The sequence below is a fragment of the Bombina bombina genome, chromosome 6 (genome assembly GCF_027579735.1).
Source record: "Bombina bombina isolate aBomBom1 chromosome 6, aBomBom1.pri, whole genome shotgun sequence".
Taxonomy (NCBI): Eukaryota; Metazoa; Chordata; class Amphibia; order Anura; family Bombinatoridae; genus Bombina; species Bombina bombina.
In genome coordinates, this window is record NC_069504.1 from 610,822,854 (window position 1) to 610,841,846 (window position 18,993).

Below are 18,993 nucleotides of genomic sequence, written 5' to 3' on the forward strand. Positions count from 1 at the left end.
AGAGTTCCACAAGATGGGAGCCAGTCTGGAGAAGTCCTGTAAACGGGAGTGTGATGAGGTGACAAGAGAGGAGGAGAGTAGGAGGTCATGAGCAGAGCGAAGGGGACGGGAGGGAGAGTATCTGGAGACAAGGTCTGAGATGTAGGGGGGAGCAGTGCAGTTGAGGGCTTTGTATGTAAGAGTGAGAGTTTTGTGTTTGATCCTAGAGGCAAGAGGAAGCCAGTGAAGGGAATGGCAGAGAGGTGCAGCAGATGAAGAGCGACGTGTAAGGAAGATGAGTCTGGCAGAGGCATTCATTATGGATTGTAAAGGAGCTAGGCGGCAGGTGGGGAGACCAGAGAGGACAGAGTTGCAGTAATCAAGGCGGGAAAGAATGAGAGAGTGGATTAAAATCTTAGTTGTGTCTTGTGTAAGGAAGTGTCTAATTTTAGAGATGTTTTTAAGGTGGAAGCGGCAGGCTGTAGCCAAGGACTGAATGTGAGGAGTGAAGGAAAGATCTGAGTCAAATGTGACCCCGAGACATCGGGCATGCGGGGTAGGGGTAATGATGGAGTTGTCGACAGTTATAGAGATATTGGGGGTGGAGATTTTGGAAGAAGGGGGGAAAATGAGGAGTTCAGTTTTGGAGAGATTTAGCTTGAGGTAGTGAGAGGACATCCAGGAAGAGATGTGAGAAAGACAGTTAGTGATACGGGTTAGCAAGGAAGGAGATAGTTCTGGTGCAGAGAAGTATATTTGGGTGTCATCGGCATACAAATGATATTGGAAACCGTGGGACTTAATAAGGGAACCTAGTGATGACGTATAGATTGAGAAGAGAAGGGGGCCGAGGACAGAGCCTTGCGGTACTCCGACAGAAAGTGATGACGGGGCAGAGGAGGCCCCAGAGAAGGCTACACTGAAGGTACGGTTTGACAGGTAGGAGGAGAGCCACGAAAGGGCTGTGTCACAGATACCGAAGGATTGGAGGGTTTGGAGCAAAAGAGGGTGGTCGACAGTGTCAAAGGCTGCGGACAGATCAAGGAGGATAAGCAGAGAGAAGTGGCCTTTTGATTTAGCTGTAAGTAGGTCATTGGTGACTTTAACAATAGCTGTCTCTGTGGAGTGATAGGGACGAAATCCAGATTGCAGCGGGTCAAGAAGGGAGTTTAACGTAAGGAAATGGGATAGGCGTGCATATACTAGTTTTTCGAGAAGCTTTGAAGCAAGAGGGAGGAGGGAAATTGGGCGGTAGTTGGATGGGGAGGTAGGATCAAGGGAAGGTTTTTTGAGGATAGGTGTGACCAGTGCATGTTTCATTGATGAGGGAAATGTACCAGTGCTGAGGGAGAGGTTGAAAATGTGTGTTAGTATAGGGGTAAGGGTAGCAGAGAGAGAGGGGAGCAGCTGTGAGGGGATAGGGTCAAGAGGACAGGTAGTGAGGTGAGAGCGCAGTATAAGTGCTGAAACTTCGTCCTCAGTAACAGGGGAGAATGAACTAAGTTTCAGGTTATGAGGGTTGTGGTTGAGTGAGAGTATTTGAGGGGGGGAGTGAATGGAATTGTGTTGAGAGCTGATTTCATGTCTGATGGAATCAATTTTGTTAATGAAGTGACTGGCAAAGTCTTGAGCTGACAGAGAAGTTGTATTAGGAAGTGGGGGAGGGCGGAGGAGAGTATTGAAAGTGGAGAACAGACGTTTTGGGTTTGAAGAAAGATTAGAGATAAGAGTAGAGAAGTAGTGTTGCTTGTGGAGATTAAGGGCAGAGTAGTAGGAGTTCAAGATGAATTTGTAATGAAGAAAATCAGCTGAACTCCGTGATTTTCTCCAATGCCGTTCAGCAGTACGATATGAATTCAATAATCAGGCAGTGAATAATTGTTAAAGGTAGTCCTTAAATAGGGAGGAGACCAGATAGGAGGGGTTAACCTTAAAGGTATACCACAGGACATATGTCATCCTTTTGAATAATAAATTACAGGAAAGGCATTGATTTTAGAATCCCAGAGCTCATTTATATGACCCGGGAAATAGAAAAAAACATTGATTAGACACCCAGTACACTTATTTATTCTTAGGCCTTTTTAATAAGAGGGTCCTGGAGCCTCAACCGAAACAACAGCATGAAAGAGGAGATATGTCATCCTTTTGAATAATAGATTACAGGAAAGGCATTGATTTTATAATCCCAGAGATCATTTATATGACCCGGGAAATAGAAAAAAACATTGATTAGACACCCAGTACATTTATTTATTCTTAGGCCTTTTTAATAAGAGGGTCCCGGAGCCTCAACCGAAACAACAGCATGAAAGAGGACATATGTCATCCTTTTAAATAATAGATTACAGGAAAGGCATTGATTTTAGAATCCCAGAGATCATTTATATGACCCGGGAAATAGAAAAAAACATTGATTAGACACCCAGTACACTTATTTATCCTCAGGCCTTTTTAATAAGAGGGTCCCGGAGCCTCAACCGAAACAACAGCATGAAAGAGGACATATATCATCCTTTTGAATAATAGATTACAGGAAATGCATTGATTTTAGAATCGCAGAGATCATTTATATGACCCGGGAAATAGAAAAAATCATTGATTAGACACCCAGTACACTTATTTATTCTCAGGCCTTTTTAATAAGAGGGTCCCGGAGCCTCAACCGAAACAACAGCATGAAAGAGGACATATGTCATCCTTTTGAATAATAGATTACAGGAAAGGCATTGATTTTAGAATCCCAGAGATCATTTATATGACCCGGGAAATAGAAAAAAACATTGATTAGACACCCAGTACACTTATTTATCCTCAGGCCTTTTTAATAAGAGGGTCCCGGAGCCTCAACCGAAACAACAGCATGAAAGAGGACATATATCATCCTTTTGAATAATAGATTACAGGAAATGCATTGATTTTAGAATCGCAGAGATCATTTATATGACCCGGGAAATAGAAAAAATCATTGATTAGACCCCCAGTACACTTATTTATTCTCAGGCCTTTTTAATAAGAGGGTCCCGGAGCCTCAACCGAAACAACAGCATGAAAGAGGACATATGTCATCCTTTTGAATAATAGATTACAGGAAAGGCATTGATTTTAGAATCCCAGAGATCATTTATATGACCCGGGAAATAGAAAAAAACATTGATTAGACACCCAGTACACTTATTTATCCTCAGGCATTTTTAATAAGAGGGTCCCGGAGCCTCAACCGAAACAACAGCATGAAAGAGGAGATATGTCATCCTTTTGAATAATAGATTACAGTTAAGGCATTGATTTTAGAATCCCAGAGATCATTTATATGACCCGGGAAATAGAAAAAAACATTGATTAGACACCCAGTACACTTATTTATCCTCAGTCCTTTTTAATAAGAGGGTCCCGGAGCCTCAACCAAACAACAGCATGAAAAAGGACATATGTCATCCTTTTGAATAATAGATTACAGGAAAGGCATTGATTTTAGAAACCCACAGATCATTTTTTGCAACCGGGAAATAGAAAAAAACATTGATTAGACACCCAGTACACTTATTTATCCTCAGACCTTTTTAATAAGAGGGTCCCGGAGCCTCAACCGAAACAACAGCATGAAAGAGGACATATGTCATCCTTTTGAATAATAGATTACAGGAAAGGCATTGATTTTTTAATCCCAGAGATCATTTATATGACCCGGGAAATAGAAAAAAACATTGATTAGACACCCAGTACACTTATTTATCCATAGGCCTTTTTAGCAGAGGCTCCAGGACCCTCAACAAAAACAAGAGCAGGGAGGTGGGCATAGGAGTACAATGTAGTGTGACAATAATAATGTGAAGGGGTAGATTGCAGCATTTTAATTTTGTTATCGTGGGAAGTACTTGCAATGACCTTACTCTGGTGAATCCATATTGCAAATGTGTTTTTTAAGGCACTGTTTGTCTATTTTTTGAATATCAGCATTTGGTAATTGAAGCTCAACTTAAGGCTGGTGAGAACCGACCTTTCTTCTGGCTGTTTGCAAATGTTGTGGCTCTGGACAAACATGTGAATAAGGGGCCATCAGCCATATTCTGCACGCAACCCCTTTGATGATTGACGATAAACATGTGTCACCTGCAATCAGAGCCCGTTACTTCTGTCTAAATCATCTTCCTGGTATGAACAGGCCACTGTTTCCCACAGCAAGTCCAAAGCTTGAACTACAAGATTGTTGGTAGGAAACCAAAGTTTATTTAATTCTGTACTATCACCACAAAAGCTGAACTTCTTGAACCAAGGAAAATGCAAGCAATTTCATGTGCTTATGGATGACAAGGACGTCCTGTCCTGTGGTGCACAGAGATGGAGAGGATTTTGGGCCTCCCTGTACACTACCCAGATGTCTCCAACATCACCAGAAACACAAGACAGCGTCTCTTTGGAAGTTCCTGGAGTGTTCCGGTAGCCATCTCTTTGCGCTCCTAAAGGAATACTTTATCAGTGTTTTTGTATACATCCGACAACAGCTTCGGAGACTGTGGTGACGCACATGTTATTTACTGTTGTTCCAGCTGTGGCAATATCAATTGGCATTAAAAAGGTAAGATTTTGGGGGGCGGAGCCTATAGCTGTTGCGGTAGGACGTGTGTTTGAGGAGCTCCAGGTCTTACAAGTTACTTTGGAGTTAGTTTTCAACCTTAATTTAATTTTCTTTTTGGGATTCATAGTCACACTTTCCGGGTCTATCCAAGAGGAGCCTGGTAAAAGCACTAGTCACCCCTTATATCAACGGGTACGGAGACCTGTTTTTTGCCTTTCCAATATGGTGCCGGACACCCCTGAATGAAAAAAAAAGTAAGATTTGGACTAGTGACGCACATTTTATGCACGCTGTGGCAATTGCAATTTGCAATAAAAATAATCTGCTAACAACCACTACCTATGACCACACCTGACTCCTGAAGTCATGCTTCAGTTATTAACTCAAGTTAAATTATTAATTTTTTTTTTATTATGCTCAGCAGATTCAAAACATACCATTATTCTAGTCATATCACACGACATGTCAAAATGCTGCATGGAAAATGGCAGTGTGCAAAGTCATAATCTTAGTGAACCTATAAGTGCATTACATTTTCTAAAATAAACAAAAATACAGAGAAAAAAAAAGGAAAGAGGACATATGGCATCCTTTTGAACAATAGATTACATTTAAGGCATTGATTTGAGAAACCCAGAGATAATTTGTTGCAACCGGGAAATCTAAAAAAACCCAGTACACTTATTTATCCTTAGGCCTTTTTAGCAGAGGCTCCAGGGCCCTCCACAAAGCCAGCAGCATGAAAGAGGATATATGGCATCCTTTTGAAAATTAGATTACAGGAAAGGCATTGATTTTAGAAACACAGAGATCATTAGTTGCAACCGTGAAATCTCAAAAAACATAGATTATACACCCAGTACACTTCTTTATCCTTAGGCCTTTTTATCAGAGGCTCCCGGAGCCTCAACAGAAACAACAGCATGAAAGAGGACATATGGCATCCTTGTGACTAATAGATTACAGGAAAGGCATTGATTTTAGAAACCCTGGGATAATTTGTTGCAACCGTGAAATCTAAAAAAAGATTGATTAGACACCCAGTACACTTATTTATCCTTAGGCCTTTTTTTAGCAGAGGCTCCAGGACCCTCCACAAAACCAGCAGCAGGAAAGAGGACATATGGCATCCTTTTGACAAATTAGATTACAGGAAAGGCATTGATTTTAGAAACCCGGAGATAATTTGTTGCAACCGGGAATTTGAATCAAACAAATTATTTGATGGACACCCAGTACACTTCTTTCTCCTTCGGCCTTTTTATAAGAGGGTCCAGGACTCTCAAAAAAAAGACCAGCAGGAAAGAGGACGTATGGCATCCTTTTGAACAATAGAGTACAGGTACAGCATTGATTTTACAAACCCAGAGATAATTTTGGGCAAATGTGAAATAGAAAAAAAAATTGAGTGGACACCCAGTACACCTCTTTCTCCTTAGTCCTTTTTATAAGAGGGTCCAGGACCCTCAAACAAAATACCAGCAGGAAAGAGAACATATGGCATCCTTTTGAACAATAGAGTACTGGTACGTTATTTTTCCTCAAGCCTTTTTAATAAGAGGGTCCCGGAGCCTCAACCGAAACAACAGCATGAAAGAGGACATATGTCATCCTTTTGAATAATAGATTACAGGAAAGGCATTGATTTTAGAATCCCAGAGATCATTTATATGACCCGGGAAATAGAAAAAAACATTGATTAGACACCCAGTACGCTTATTTTTCCTCAGGCCTTTTTAATAAGAGGGTCCCGGAGCCTCAACCAAAACAACAGCATGAAAGAGGAGATATGTCATCCTTTTGAATAATAGATTACAGGAAAGGCATTGATTTTAGAATCCCAGAGATCATTTATATGACCCGGGAAATAGAAAAAAACATTGATTAGACACCCAGTACACTTATTTTTCCTCATTCCTTTTTAATAAGAGGGTCCCGGAGCCTCAACCGAAACAACAGCATGAAAGAGGAGATATGTCATCCTTTTGAATAATAGATTACAGTTAAGGCATTGATTTTAGAATCCCAGAGATCATTTATATGACCCGGGAAATAGAAAAAAACATTGATTAGACACCCAGTACACTTATTTATCCTCAGGCCTTTTTAATAAGAGGGTACCGGAGCCTCAACCGAAACAACAGCATGAAAGAGGACATATATCATCCTTTTGAATAATAGATTACAGGAAAGGCAATGATTTTAGAATCACAGAGATCATTCATATGACCCGGGAAATAGAAAAAATCATTGATTAGACACCCAGTACACTTATTTATTCTCAGGCCTTTTTAATAAGAGGGTCCCGGAGCCTCAACCGAAACAACAGCATGAAAGAGGACATATGTCATCCTTTTGAATAATAGATTACAGGAAAGGCATTGATTTTAGAATCCCAGAGATCATTTATATGACCAAGGAAATAGAAAAAAACATTGATTAGACACCCAGTACACTTATTTATCCTCAGGCCTTTTTAATTAGAGGGTCCCGGAGCCTCAACCGAAACAACAGCATGAAAGAGGACATGTGGTATGTTAGATAATACCATTCACAAAACAAGTATTAGTAACCTTTTAGCTCTAAAATTAGAGCTTGTTGCTCTTTTTTATTTAATCAGAAAAACAACTTCTATGTATCCTGATTAAACTAGTGAGTCATTTGATATATGATGAATATTGGTATTAACAACAGACTTTAGTGTTAATAGTAATGAAGATTCTAAATAGGTTATAGATATTTTGTATAATCTATAATATGATATCAGAACCAAGGTTAGTTGAAATACAGACACGGCCTTAATCAGTAATAGTAATAAATGGATAGAGATAATGTTCTCCTTGACTTCACGCATTCACACACATACTAAAATATATACAAGTTCAAACACTCTGCAGACACACGTTGTTTGTTTGTAACAGATACGGTGATAAGCTGAGTAGCTAAAAATACAGACCAATTGCGACAACAGGGTAAGTAAGATACCATAGGCTTTAGATATGTTCGAGTACGTTACCCCCTTGAGGACCGAGAGAAATCTGTTACCGCACTGAGTGTTCCGTGTCTGAGGTTGGCAGCGTGTGTGAATGCGGCTTACTTCCGGGTAGCGGTTGAAAAGTAGATCCGGCCGTTCAGTGATCCAGGCTTGATAGAGACAAAGTTACCGCAGTAACGATGGAGGAAATACAAGTAGCAAAACGTAAAAGCAGGTGTTATAACTAGCTCAAGTTTCAACAGTAATAGAGACCTGAAGTAGAATAGCTACAATAAAGTAGATATGAATTCAATAATCAGGCAGTGAATAATTGTTAAAGGTAGTCCTTAAATAGGGAGGAGACCAGATAGGAGGGGTTAACCTTAAAGGTATACCACAGGACATATGTCATCCTTTTGAATAATAAATTACAGGAAAGGCATTGATTTTAGAATCCCAGAGCTCATTTATATGACCCGGGAAATAGAAAAAAACATTGATTAGACACCCAGTACACTTATTTATTCTTAGGCCTTTTTAATAAGAGGGTCCTGGAGCCTCAACCGAAACAACAGCATGAAAGAGGAGATATGTCATCCTTTTGAATAATAGATTACAGGAAAGGCATTGATTTTATAATCCCAGAGATCATTTATATGACCCGGGAAATAGAAAAAAACATTGATTAGACACCCAGTACATTTATTTATTCTTAGGCCTTTTTAATAAGAGGGTCCCGGAGCCTCAACCGAAACAACAGCATGAAAGAGGACATATGTCATCCTTTTAAATAATAGATTACAGGAAAGGCATTGATTTTAGAATCCCAGAGATCATTTATATGACCCGGGAAATAGAAAAAAACATTGATTAGACACCCAGTACACTTATTTATCCTCAGGCCTTTTTAATAAGAGAGTCCCGGAGCCTCAACCGAAACAACAGCATGAAAGAGGACATATATCATCCTTTTGAATAATAGATTACAGGAAATGCATTGATTTTAGAATCGCAGAGATCATTTATATGACCCGGGAAATAGAAAAAATCATTGATTAGACACCCAGTACACTTATTTATTCTCAGGCCTTTTTAATAAGAGGGTCCCGGAGCCTCAACCGAAACAACAGCATGAAAGAGGACATATGTCATCCTTTTGAATAATAGATTACAGGAAAGGCATTGATTTTAGAATCCCAGAGATCATTTATATGACCCGGGAAATAGAAAAAAACATTGATTAGACACCCAGTACACTTATTTATCCTCAGGCCTTTTTAATAAGAGGGTCCCGGAGCCTCAACCAAAACAACAGCATGAAAGAGGACATATATCATCCTTTTGAATAATAGATTACAGGAAATGCATTGATTTTAGAATCGCAGAGATCATTTATATGACCCGGGGAATAGAAAAAATCATTGATTAGACACCCAGTACACTTATTTATTCTCAGGCCTTTTTAATAAGAGGGTCCCGGAGCCTCAACCGAAACAACAGCATGAAAGAGGACATATGTCATCCTTTTGAATAATAGATTAAAGGGAAAGGCATTGATTTTAGAATCCCAGAGATCATTTATATGACCCGGGAAATAGAAAAAAACATTGATTAGACACCCAGTACACTTATTTATCCATAGGCCTTTTTAGCAGAGGCTCCAGGACCCTCAACAAAAACAAGAGCAGGGAGGTGGGCATAGGAGTACAATGTAGTGTGACAATAATAATGTGAAGGGGAAGATTGCAGCATTTTAATTTTGTTATCGTGGGAAGTACTTGCAATGACCTTACTCTGGTGAATCCATATTGCAAATGTGTTTTTTAAGGCACTGTTTGTCTATTTTTTGAATATCAGCATTTGGTAATTGAAGCTCAACTTAAGGCTGGTGAGAACCGACCTTTCTTCTGGCTGTTTGCAAATGTTGTGGCTCTGGACAAACATGTGAATAAGGGGCCATCAGCCATATTCTGCACGCAACCCCTTTGATGATTGACGATAAACATGTGTCACCTGCAATCAGAGCCCGTTACTTCTGTCTAAATCATCTTCCTGGTATGAACAGGCCACTGTTTCCCACAGCAAGTCCAAAGCTTGAACTACAAGATTGTTGGTAGGAAACCAAAGTTTATTTAATTCTGTACTATCACCACAAAAGCTGAACTTCTTGAACCAAGGAAAATGCAAGCAATTTCATGTGCTTATGGATGACAAGGACGTCCTGTCCTGTGGTGCACAGAGATGGAGAGGATTTTGGGCCTCCCTGTACACTACCCAGATGTCTCCAACATCACCAGAAACACAAGACAGCGTCTCTTTGGAAGTTCCTGGAGTGTTCCGGTAGCCATCTCTTTGCGCTCCTAAAGGAATACTTTATCAGTGTTTTTGTATACATCCGACAACAGCTTCGGAGACTGTGGTGACGCACATGTTATTTACTGTTGTTCCAGCTGTGGCAATATCAATTGGCATTAAAAAGGTAAGATTTGGGGGGGCGGAGCCTATAGCTGTTGCGGTAGGACGTGTGTTTGAGGAGCTCCAGGTCTTACAAGTTACTTTGGAGTTAGTTTTCAACCTTAATTTAATTTTCTTTTTGGGATTCATAGTCACACTTTCTGGGTCTATCCAAGAGGAGCCTGGTAAAAGCACTAGTCACCCCTTATATCAACGGGTACGGAGACCTGTTTTTTGCCTTTCCAATATGGTGCCGGACACCCCTGAATGAAAAAAAAAGTAAGATTTGGACTAGTGACGCACATTTTATGCATGCTGTGGCAATTGCAATTTGCAATAAAAATAATCTGCTAACAACCACTACCTATGACCACACCTGACTCCTGAAGTCATGCTTCAGTTATTAACTCAAGTTAAATTATTATTTTTTTTTTTATTATGCTCAGCAGATTCAAAACATACCATTATTCTAGTCATATCACACGACATGTCAAAATGCTGCATGGAAAATGGCAGTGTGCAAAGTCATAATCTTAGTGAACCTATAAGTGCATTACATTTTCTAAAATAAACAAAAATACAGAGAAAAAAAAAGGAAAGAGGACATATGGCATCCTTTTGAACAATAGATTACATTTAAGGCATTGATTTGAGAAACCCAGAGATAATTTGTTGCAACCGGGAAATCTAAAAAAACCCAGTACACTTATTTATCCTTAGGCCTTTTTAGCAGAGGCTCCAGGGCCCTCCACAAAGCCAGCAGCATGAAAGAGGATATATGGCATCCTTTTGAAAATTAGATTACAGGAAAGGCATTGATTTTAGAAACACAGAGATCATTAGTTGCAACCGTGAAATCTCAAAAAACATAGATTATACACCCAGTACACTTCTTTATCCTTAGGCCTTTTTATCAGAGGCTCCTGGAGCCTCAACAGAAACAACAGCATGAAAGAGGACATATGGCATCCTTGAGACTAATAGATTACAGGAAAGGCATTGATTTTAGAAACCCTGGGATAATTTGTTGCAACCGTGAAATCTAAAAAAGATTGATTAGACACCCAGTACACTTATTTATCCTTAGGCCTTTTTTTTAGCAGAGGCTCCAGGACCCTCCACAAAACCAGCAGCAGGAAAGAGGACATATGGCATCCTTTTGACAAATTAGATTACAGGAAAGGCATTGATTTTAGAAACCCGGAGATAATTTGTTGCAACCGGGAATTTGAATCAAACAAATTATTTGATGGACACCCAGTACACTTCTTTCTCCTTCGGCCTTTTTATAAGAGGGTCCAGGACTCTCAAAAAAAAAGACCAGCAGGAAAGAGGACGTATGGCATCCTTTTGAACAATAGAGTACAGGTACAGCATTGATTTTACAAACCCAGAGATAATTTTGGGCAAATGTGAAATAGAAAAAAAAATTGAGTGGACACCCAGTACACCTCTTTCTCCTTAGTCCTTTTTATAAGAGGGTCCAGGACCCTCAAACAAAATACCAGCAGGAAAGAGAACATATGGCATCCTTTTGAACAATAGAGTACTGGTACGGCATTGATTTTAGAAACCCACAGATAATTTTTTTGAAAAGTGAAATAGCCCCAAAAACCATGCTTGGACTCCCACTCCAGGTCGTTCTCCTTCAGCTTTTTTATAAGAGGGTCCAGCACCCTCAACAGAAACTACTGCAGGAAACACCACCACATATGCCATCCTTTTGCACAAGCGAGTACAGGTATGGCATCCATTTTAGAAACCCAGAGATAATTGAGACGAACCAGGAACATTTTTCTAAAAATTTGATGGGCCACCCATTTTAGGTCATTCTCCTTCAGCCTTTTTATACCATGGGCCACGACCCGCAACAGGCACAACAGCATGAAACACCACATATGCCACCCTTTTGCACAATAGAGTACAGGTATGGCATAGATGGAACACGGAGATAATTTAGAGCAACCAAGAGACGGATAAAGATGCTTGGTCGGTCCTCCTCCTTCAAATTTGTGGCATTTCGTGTTCAATTTAATGGTCCACCAGATATGAGTGGTTTGCTAATGCTAAGTTGTACAATTCGTAACAGTTTAATCACTATTGTTATGTGCCTTATTTTTTTTATTTGAGTTTTGTACCCACAGAGCTGCAGCAGAGGCCAGAAAAATTAAGAATGTACAAATGACTGAAAAAATTGGGTATTGTTGTAGCAACTGCTGTAGCAGCGGCCAGAATAATTGATGTTTGTAAAAAAAATTAAAAGTGCCCTAAAAGCTTGTGGCTTGAACACTAGATGTTGGCGGATAAGTCAAGCAAGTCCTCCGGCTTTATAACCAAAAAAAAGGCCAGCCTGTGTACCAGTTGTAGCCCAAGCCAGCTCATCTCATCATCAGGCCTTTTTTATTCAAATGTATCGCCCAATGTCAGTTCCTTCGGGATCCAGCCCTCATTCATTTTTATAAAAGTGAGATAGTCAAGGCTTTTTTGACCTAGGCGACTTCTCTTCTCAGTGACAAAACCTCCTGCTGCACTGAAAGTCCTTTTGGACAGGACACTTGAAGCGGGGCAGGCCAGAAGTTCCATTGCAAATTGGGATAGCTCAGGCCACAAGTCCAGCCTGCACACCCAGTAGTCAAGGGGTCCATCGCTCCTGAGAGTGTCGAGATCCGCAGTTAAAGCTAGGTAGTCTGCTACCTGTCGGTTGAGTCTTTCTCTAAGGCTGGATCCCGAAAGGCTCTGATGGTGCATGGGGATTAAAAAGGTACGCATGTCCTCCATCAACAAGACGTCAGGAAAGCGTCCGGTCCTTGCCGCCGTGGTTGTGGGAGGAGGAGGATTAATTTCATCTCTTCCCCTGTTACATTCCCGTGGTGCTGTGACATCACCCTTATACGCTGTGTAAAGCATAGTTTTTAATTTATTATGAAAATGCTCCATCCTTTCTGACTTGCGGGAATTTGGTAACATTTCAGGCACTTTATGCTTATACCGGGGGTCGAGGAGCGTGGACACCCAGTACAGGTCGTTCTCCTTCAGCTTTTTTATACGAGGGTCCCTCAACAGGCACGACAGCATGAAAGAACCCATTTCAACAAGGTTGGATGCCGAGCTAATCATGTCCCGTTCCTCCTCCTCACTGATCTCACTGATGTTATCTTCTTCCCCCCAGCCACGTACAACACCACGGGTACCAGAGAGGTGACAACAACGAGCACCCTGGGATGACTGTTGTGCTCGGTCTTCCTCCTCCTCCTCCTCCTCAAATCCACATTCCTCCTCTGACTCCTCTTCCTCACAATCCTCTTCCTGCGTTGACGCAGGTCCAGCAAGCGATGCTGATTCGGCTGTTTGTGGGGGTGATGGACACCACAACTCTCCCGCTTCCTCTTGACGCTCATCTACTGCCTGATCCAGCACTCTTCGCAGGGCACGCTCCAGGAAGAAAACAAATGGTATGATGTCACTGATGGTGCCTTCGGTGCGACTGACAAGGTTTGTCACCTCCTCAAAAAGACGCATGAGCCTACAGGCATTGCGCATGAGCGTCCAGTAATTTTGCAAAAATATCCCCAGCTCCCCAGAGGCTGGCCTAGCACCCCGGTCATACAAATACTCATTAACAGCTTTTTCTTGTTGGAGCAGGCGGTCAAACATTAGGAGTGTTGAATTCCACAGTGTCGGGCTGTCGCAAATCAAGCGCCTCACTGGCAGGTTGTTTCGACGCTGGATATCGGATAAGTGCGCCATGGCCGTGTAGGAACGCTTGAAATGGCCACACACCTTCCTGGCCTGCTTCAGGTCGTCCTGTAAGCCTGGGTACTTATGCACAAATCGTTGTACAATTAGATTACACACATGTGCCATGCACGGCACATGTGTCAACTTGCCCAATTTCAATGCCGCCACCAAATTACTTCCATTGTCAGAAACAACCTTGCCAATCTCCAGTTGGTGCGGAGTCAGCCACTGATCCACCTGTGCGTTTAGGGAGGTCAGGAGTGCTGGTGCAGTGTGACTCTCCGCTTTCAGGCAAGTCAACCCCAAGACGGCGTGACACTTCCATACCCGGGATGTAGCATAGTACCTGGGGAGCTGGGGGGGTGCCATAGATGTGGAGCAAGATGCAGAAGTTGAAGAGGACTCAGCCGAGGAAGAGGTTATGGAAGAGGATGGAGTAGGAGGAGTAGAGGAGGTAGCAGCAGGCCTGCCTGCAAGTCATGGCGGTGTCACCAACTCTTCTGCAGAGCCACGCATTCCATGCTTGGCAGAAGTCAGCAGGTTTACCCAATGCACAATGTAGGTGATATACCTGCCCTGACCATGCTTTGCAGACCAGCTATCCATGGTCATATGGACCCTTGCCCCAACGCTGTGTGCCAGACATGCCATAACTTCCTTTCTCACAACAGAGTACAGGTTTGGGATTGCCTTTTGTGAAAAGACATTTCTGCCAGGTACCTTCCACTGCGGTGTCCCAATAGATAAAAATTTTTTGAAAGCATCAGACTCCACCAGCTTGTATGGTAAAAGCTGGCGGGCTAAGAGTTCAGACAAGCCAGCTGTCAGATGCCGGGCAAGGGGGTGACTTTGAGAAATTGGCTTCTTACGCTCAAACATGTCCTTGACAGACACCTGACTGTGGGCAGATGACCAGGAACTGCTACGTAAGAGAGACTAAGTGGAGGATGGTTGAGAGGGGGCAAGGAGGACAGCACTGGTTGACATGGCTGAAGATGCTGGAGCAGGAGGAGGAGGGCGGCTTTCACTTTGTGTGCTGCTTCTACTCATGTGTTCTTCCCATCGGCCTTTGTGATAGGAGACCATGTGCCTTCGCAAAGCAGTTGTACCTAGGTGGCTGTTGGACTTCCCACGACTCAGTTTCTTTTGGCACAGGTTGCAAATGGCATCGCTGTTGTCAGAGGCAGACACACAAAAAAAATGCCACACTGCTGAGCTCTGCGATGACGGCAATCTGGTGGTGGCAACAGCATGCGTTGATGGGCGTCGGCGTGCTGTCTGGCTGACCCCTGGTGACGATGCATGCTGTCTGACTGTGCCACTAGCTCCTTGAGACGACCTCCCCGTGCTTCCAAATCGTCTCCTCCTCCTCTCTGTCTCCCGATCTGAACTTTCCCCTCTTCTTCTTCTCTTCTAGCAGGCACCCACGTGACATCCACCGACACATCATCATCAACCACTTCACTTGTATCTGAAACATCAAGAAAGGAAGCAGCAGCAGGTACAACATCATCATCATCATCACACCGTACCTCCATGTCGGTAATGCTGCCTGACTGAGACTGATCACTATTATCTACATCCTCTGTCAATGATGGTTGCGCATCACTCATTTCTTCCAAATGATGTGTCAATAACTCCTGTGACAGATCAAGTGAAGCAGCTGTGGTGCTAGTGTTGGTGGTGGTGACAGGCAGGGGAGTGGCACTGGTCACTTGAGACCTGCCCAAAGCACAGATGGTGCGTCAAGGTTAGGAGGACTAGCAGCGGAAACTGAAGAAGATTGGGTGTCCTGTGTTAGCCATTCAACTAGGTCCTCCTCAGAAGTTTTTGCGTCCCCCCTGGCACCCGGCGTCTGAACAATGTGCATATTTGTAGGGTCTAAAGGAATCACAGCACCACGACCACGACCACGGAACCTGCGGGGTGACCTGCCTCTGCCTGTCATTTTTTTTTAAATGGACACTAACAATACTATGACACCAATTGAGTGGTGGCACTGTGAAAGTGGGCACAGTATACGCTGTGAAACTGACAACAACAAAAAAGACAAATGTTTTAAAAATCACAAATTGTTAATTTTTTTAAAATATTACAAGTACTGTGGCAACAAATATGATTGTTTGGCACTAGTTGGCAAATGGGCCTGTCTGGCACACACGCTGGGAGAAAGGAAACTGCAATTCAATGGCACTAGGAGACTGAAGAATCACAGTCAAAACAGTTTTGATTAACAAAAATTCCAATCCTGTTACAAAAAATATGAGTGGTGGCACTAATTGGCTAGTTGGGACTGGCACACAGGCAGGCAGGAGGAAAATGCAATTCAAGGGCACTAGTAGACTGCAGATTGACAGTCAAAACAGTGATGATTGACAAATTTTGCAATACTGTTAAAAGAAATATGATTGCTGGCACTAATTGGATAGCTGGGCCTGACACACAGGCTGGCAGGCAGTAGAAAAGTGCAATTCAATGGCACAAGCAAACTGAGGATTAAGATCAACAATCAAAATTTTTTTAATTTTAATTAGTAACTATACTGTGACAACAATTATGATTGGTGTAAATAGTTGTCAAGATGGCCTGGCACAAAAGGCTGGCAGGCAGGAGGTAAATGCAATTCAAGGACACTAGGAAACTGATTACTGACAGTCAAAACAGTGATGATTGACAATTTTTGCAATACTGTTAAAAGAAATATGATTGCTGGCAATAATTGGCTAGGTGGGCCGGGCACACAGCAGGCTGCAAGGCAGGAGGAAAGTGCAATTCACTGGCACCAGCAAACTGAGGATTCACAAAAACTATTAACAAAAATTTTAATTTTTAATTACTAAGAATACTGTGACAACAAATATGATTGGTGTAAATATTTTTCAAGTAGGCCTGGCACACAGGCTTGGAAGGCAGTAGAAAAGTGCAATTCTAGGGCACGAGCAAACTGAGGATTAAGATCATCAACAATCAAGAATTTTTTAATTTTAATTAGTAACTATACTGTGACAAAAAATTATGATTGGTGTAAATAGTTGGCAAGACGGCCTGGCACAAAAGGCTGGCAGGCAGGAGGTAGATGCAATTCAAGGACACTAGGATACTGATTACTGATAGTCAAAACATTGATGATTGACAATTTTTGCAATACTGTTACAAGAAATATGATTGCTGGCAACAATTGGCTAGGTGGGCCTGGCTCAAAGCAGGCTGCAAGGCAGGAGGAAAGTGCTATTCAATGGCACCAGCAAACTGAGGATTCACAACAACTATTACCAAAATTTTTAATTTTTAATTATTAAGAATACTGTCAGAACAACTATGATTGGTGTAAATATTTTTCAAGTAGGCCTGGCACACAGGCTTGGAAGGCTGTAGAAAAGTGCAATTCTAGGGCACGAGCAAACTGAGGATTAAGATCATCAACAATCAAGAATTTTTTAATTTTAATTAGTAACTATACTGAGACAAAAAATTATGATTGGTGTAATAGTTGGCAAGACGGCCTGGCACAAAAGGCTGGCAGACAGGAGGTAGATGCAATTAAAGGACACTAGGAGACTGATTACTGACAGTCAAAACAGTGATTATTGACAATTTTTACAATACTGTTAAAAGAAATATGATTGCTGGCAACAATTGGCTAGGTGGGCCTGGCTCACTCAGGCTGCAAGGCAGAAGGAAAGTGCTATTCAATGGCACCAGCAAACTGAGGATTCACAACAAATATTACCAAAAAATTTTATTTTTAATTATTAAGAATACTGTCACAACAACTATGATTGGTGTAAATATTTTTCAAGTAGGCCTGGCACACAGGCTTGGAAGGCTGTAGAAAAGTGCAATTCTGGGGCACGAGCAAACTGAGGATTAAGATCATCAACAATCAAGAATTTTTTAATTTTAATTAGTAACTATACTGAGACAAAAAATTATGATTGGTGTAAATAGTTGGCAAGACGGCCTGGCACAAAAGGCTGGCAGGCAGGAGGTAGATGCAATTCAAGGACACTAGGAGACTGATTACTGACAGTCAAAACAGTGATTATTGACAATTTTTACAATACTGTTAAAAGAAATATGATTGCTGGCAACAATTGGCTAGGTGGGCCTGGCTCACAGCAGGCTGCAAGGCAGGAGGAAAGTGCTATTCAATGGCACCAGCAAACTGAGGATTCACAACAACTATAACCAAAAATTTTAATTTTTAATTATTAAGAATACTGTGACAACAAATATGATTGGTGTAAATATTTTTCAAGTAGGCCTGGCACACAGGCTTGGAAGGCTGTAGAAAAGTGCAATTCTGGGGCACGAGCAAACTGAGGATTAAGATCATCAACAATCAAGAATTTTTTAATTTTAATTAGTAACTATACTGAGACAAAAAATTATGATTGGTGTAAATAGTTGGCAAGACGGCCTGGCAAAAAAGGCTGGCAGGCAGGAGGTAGATGCAATTCAAGGACACTAGGAGACTGATTACTGACAGTCAAAACAGTGATGATTGACAATTTTTACAATACTGTTAAAAGAAATATGATTGCTGGCAACAATTGGCTAGGTGGGCCTGGCTCACAGCAGGCTGCAAGGCAGGAGGAAAGTGCTATTCAATGGCACCAGCAAACTGAGGATTCACAACAACTATTACCAAAAATTTTAATTTTTAATTATTATGAATACTGTGAGAACAAATATGATTGGTGTAAATATTTTTTAAGTAGGCCTGGCACACAGGCTTGGAAGGCTGTAGAAAAGTGCAATTCTGGGGCACAAGCAAACTGAGGATTAAGATCATCAACAATCAAGAATTTTTTAATTTTAATTAGTAACTATACTGTGACAAAAAATTATGATTGGTGTAAATAGTTGGCAAGACGGCCTGGCACAAAAGGCTGGCAGGCAGGAGGTAGATGCAATTCAAGGACACTAGGAGACTGATTACTGACAGTCAAAACAGTGATGATTGACAATTTTTGCAATACTGTTAAAAGAAATATGATTGCTGGCAACAAATGGCTAGGTGGGCCTGGCTCACAGCAGGCTGCAAGGCAGGAGGAAAGTGCTATTCAATGGCACCAGCAAACTGAGGATTCACAACAACTATTACCAACATTTTTAATTTTTAATTATTAAGAATACTGTCACAACAAATATGATTGGTGTAAATATTTTTCAAGTAGGCCTGGCACACAGTCTTGCAAGGAATTAAAAAAGTGCAATTCTAGGGCACAAGCAAACTGAGGATTAAGATCATCAACAATCAAGAATT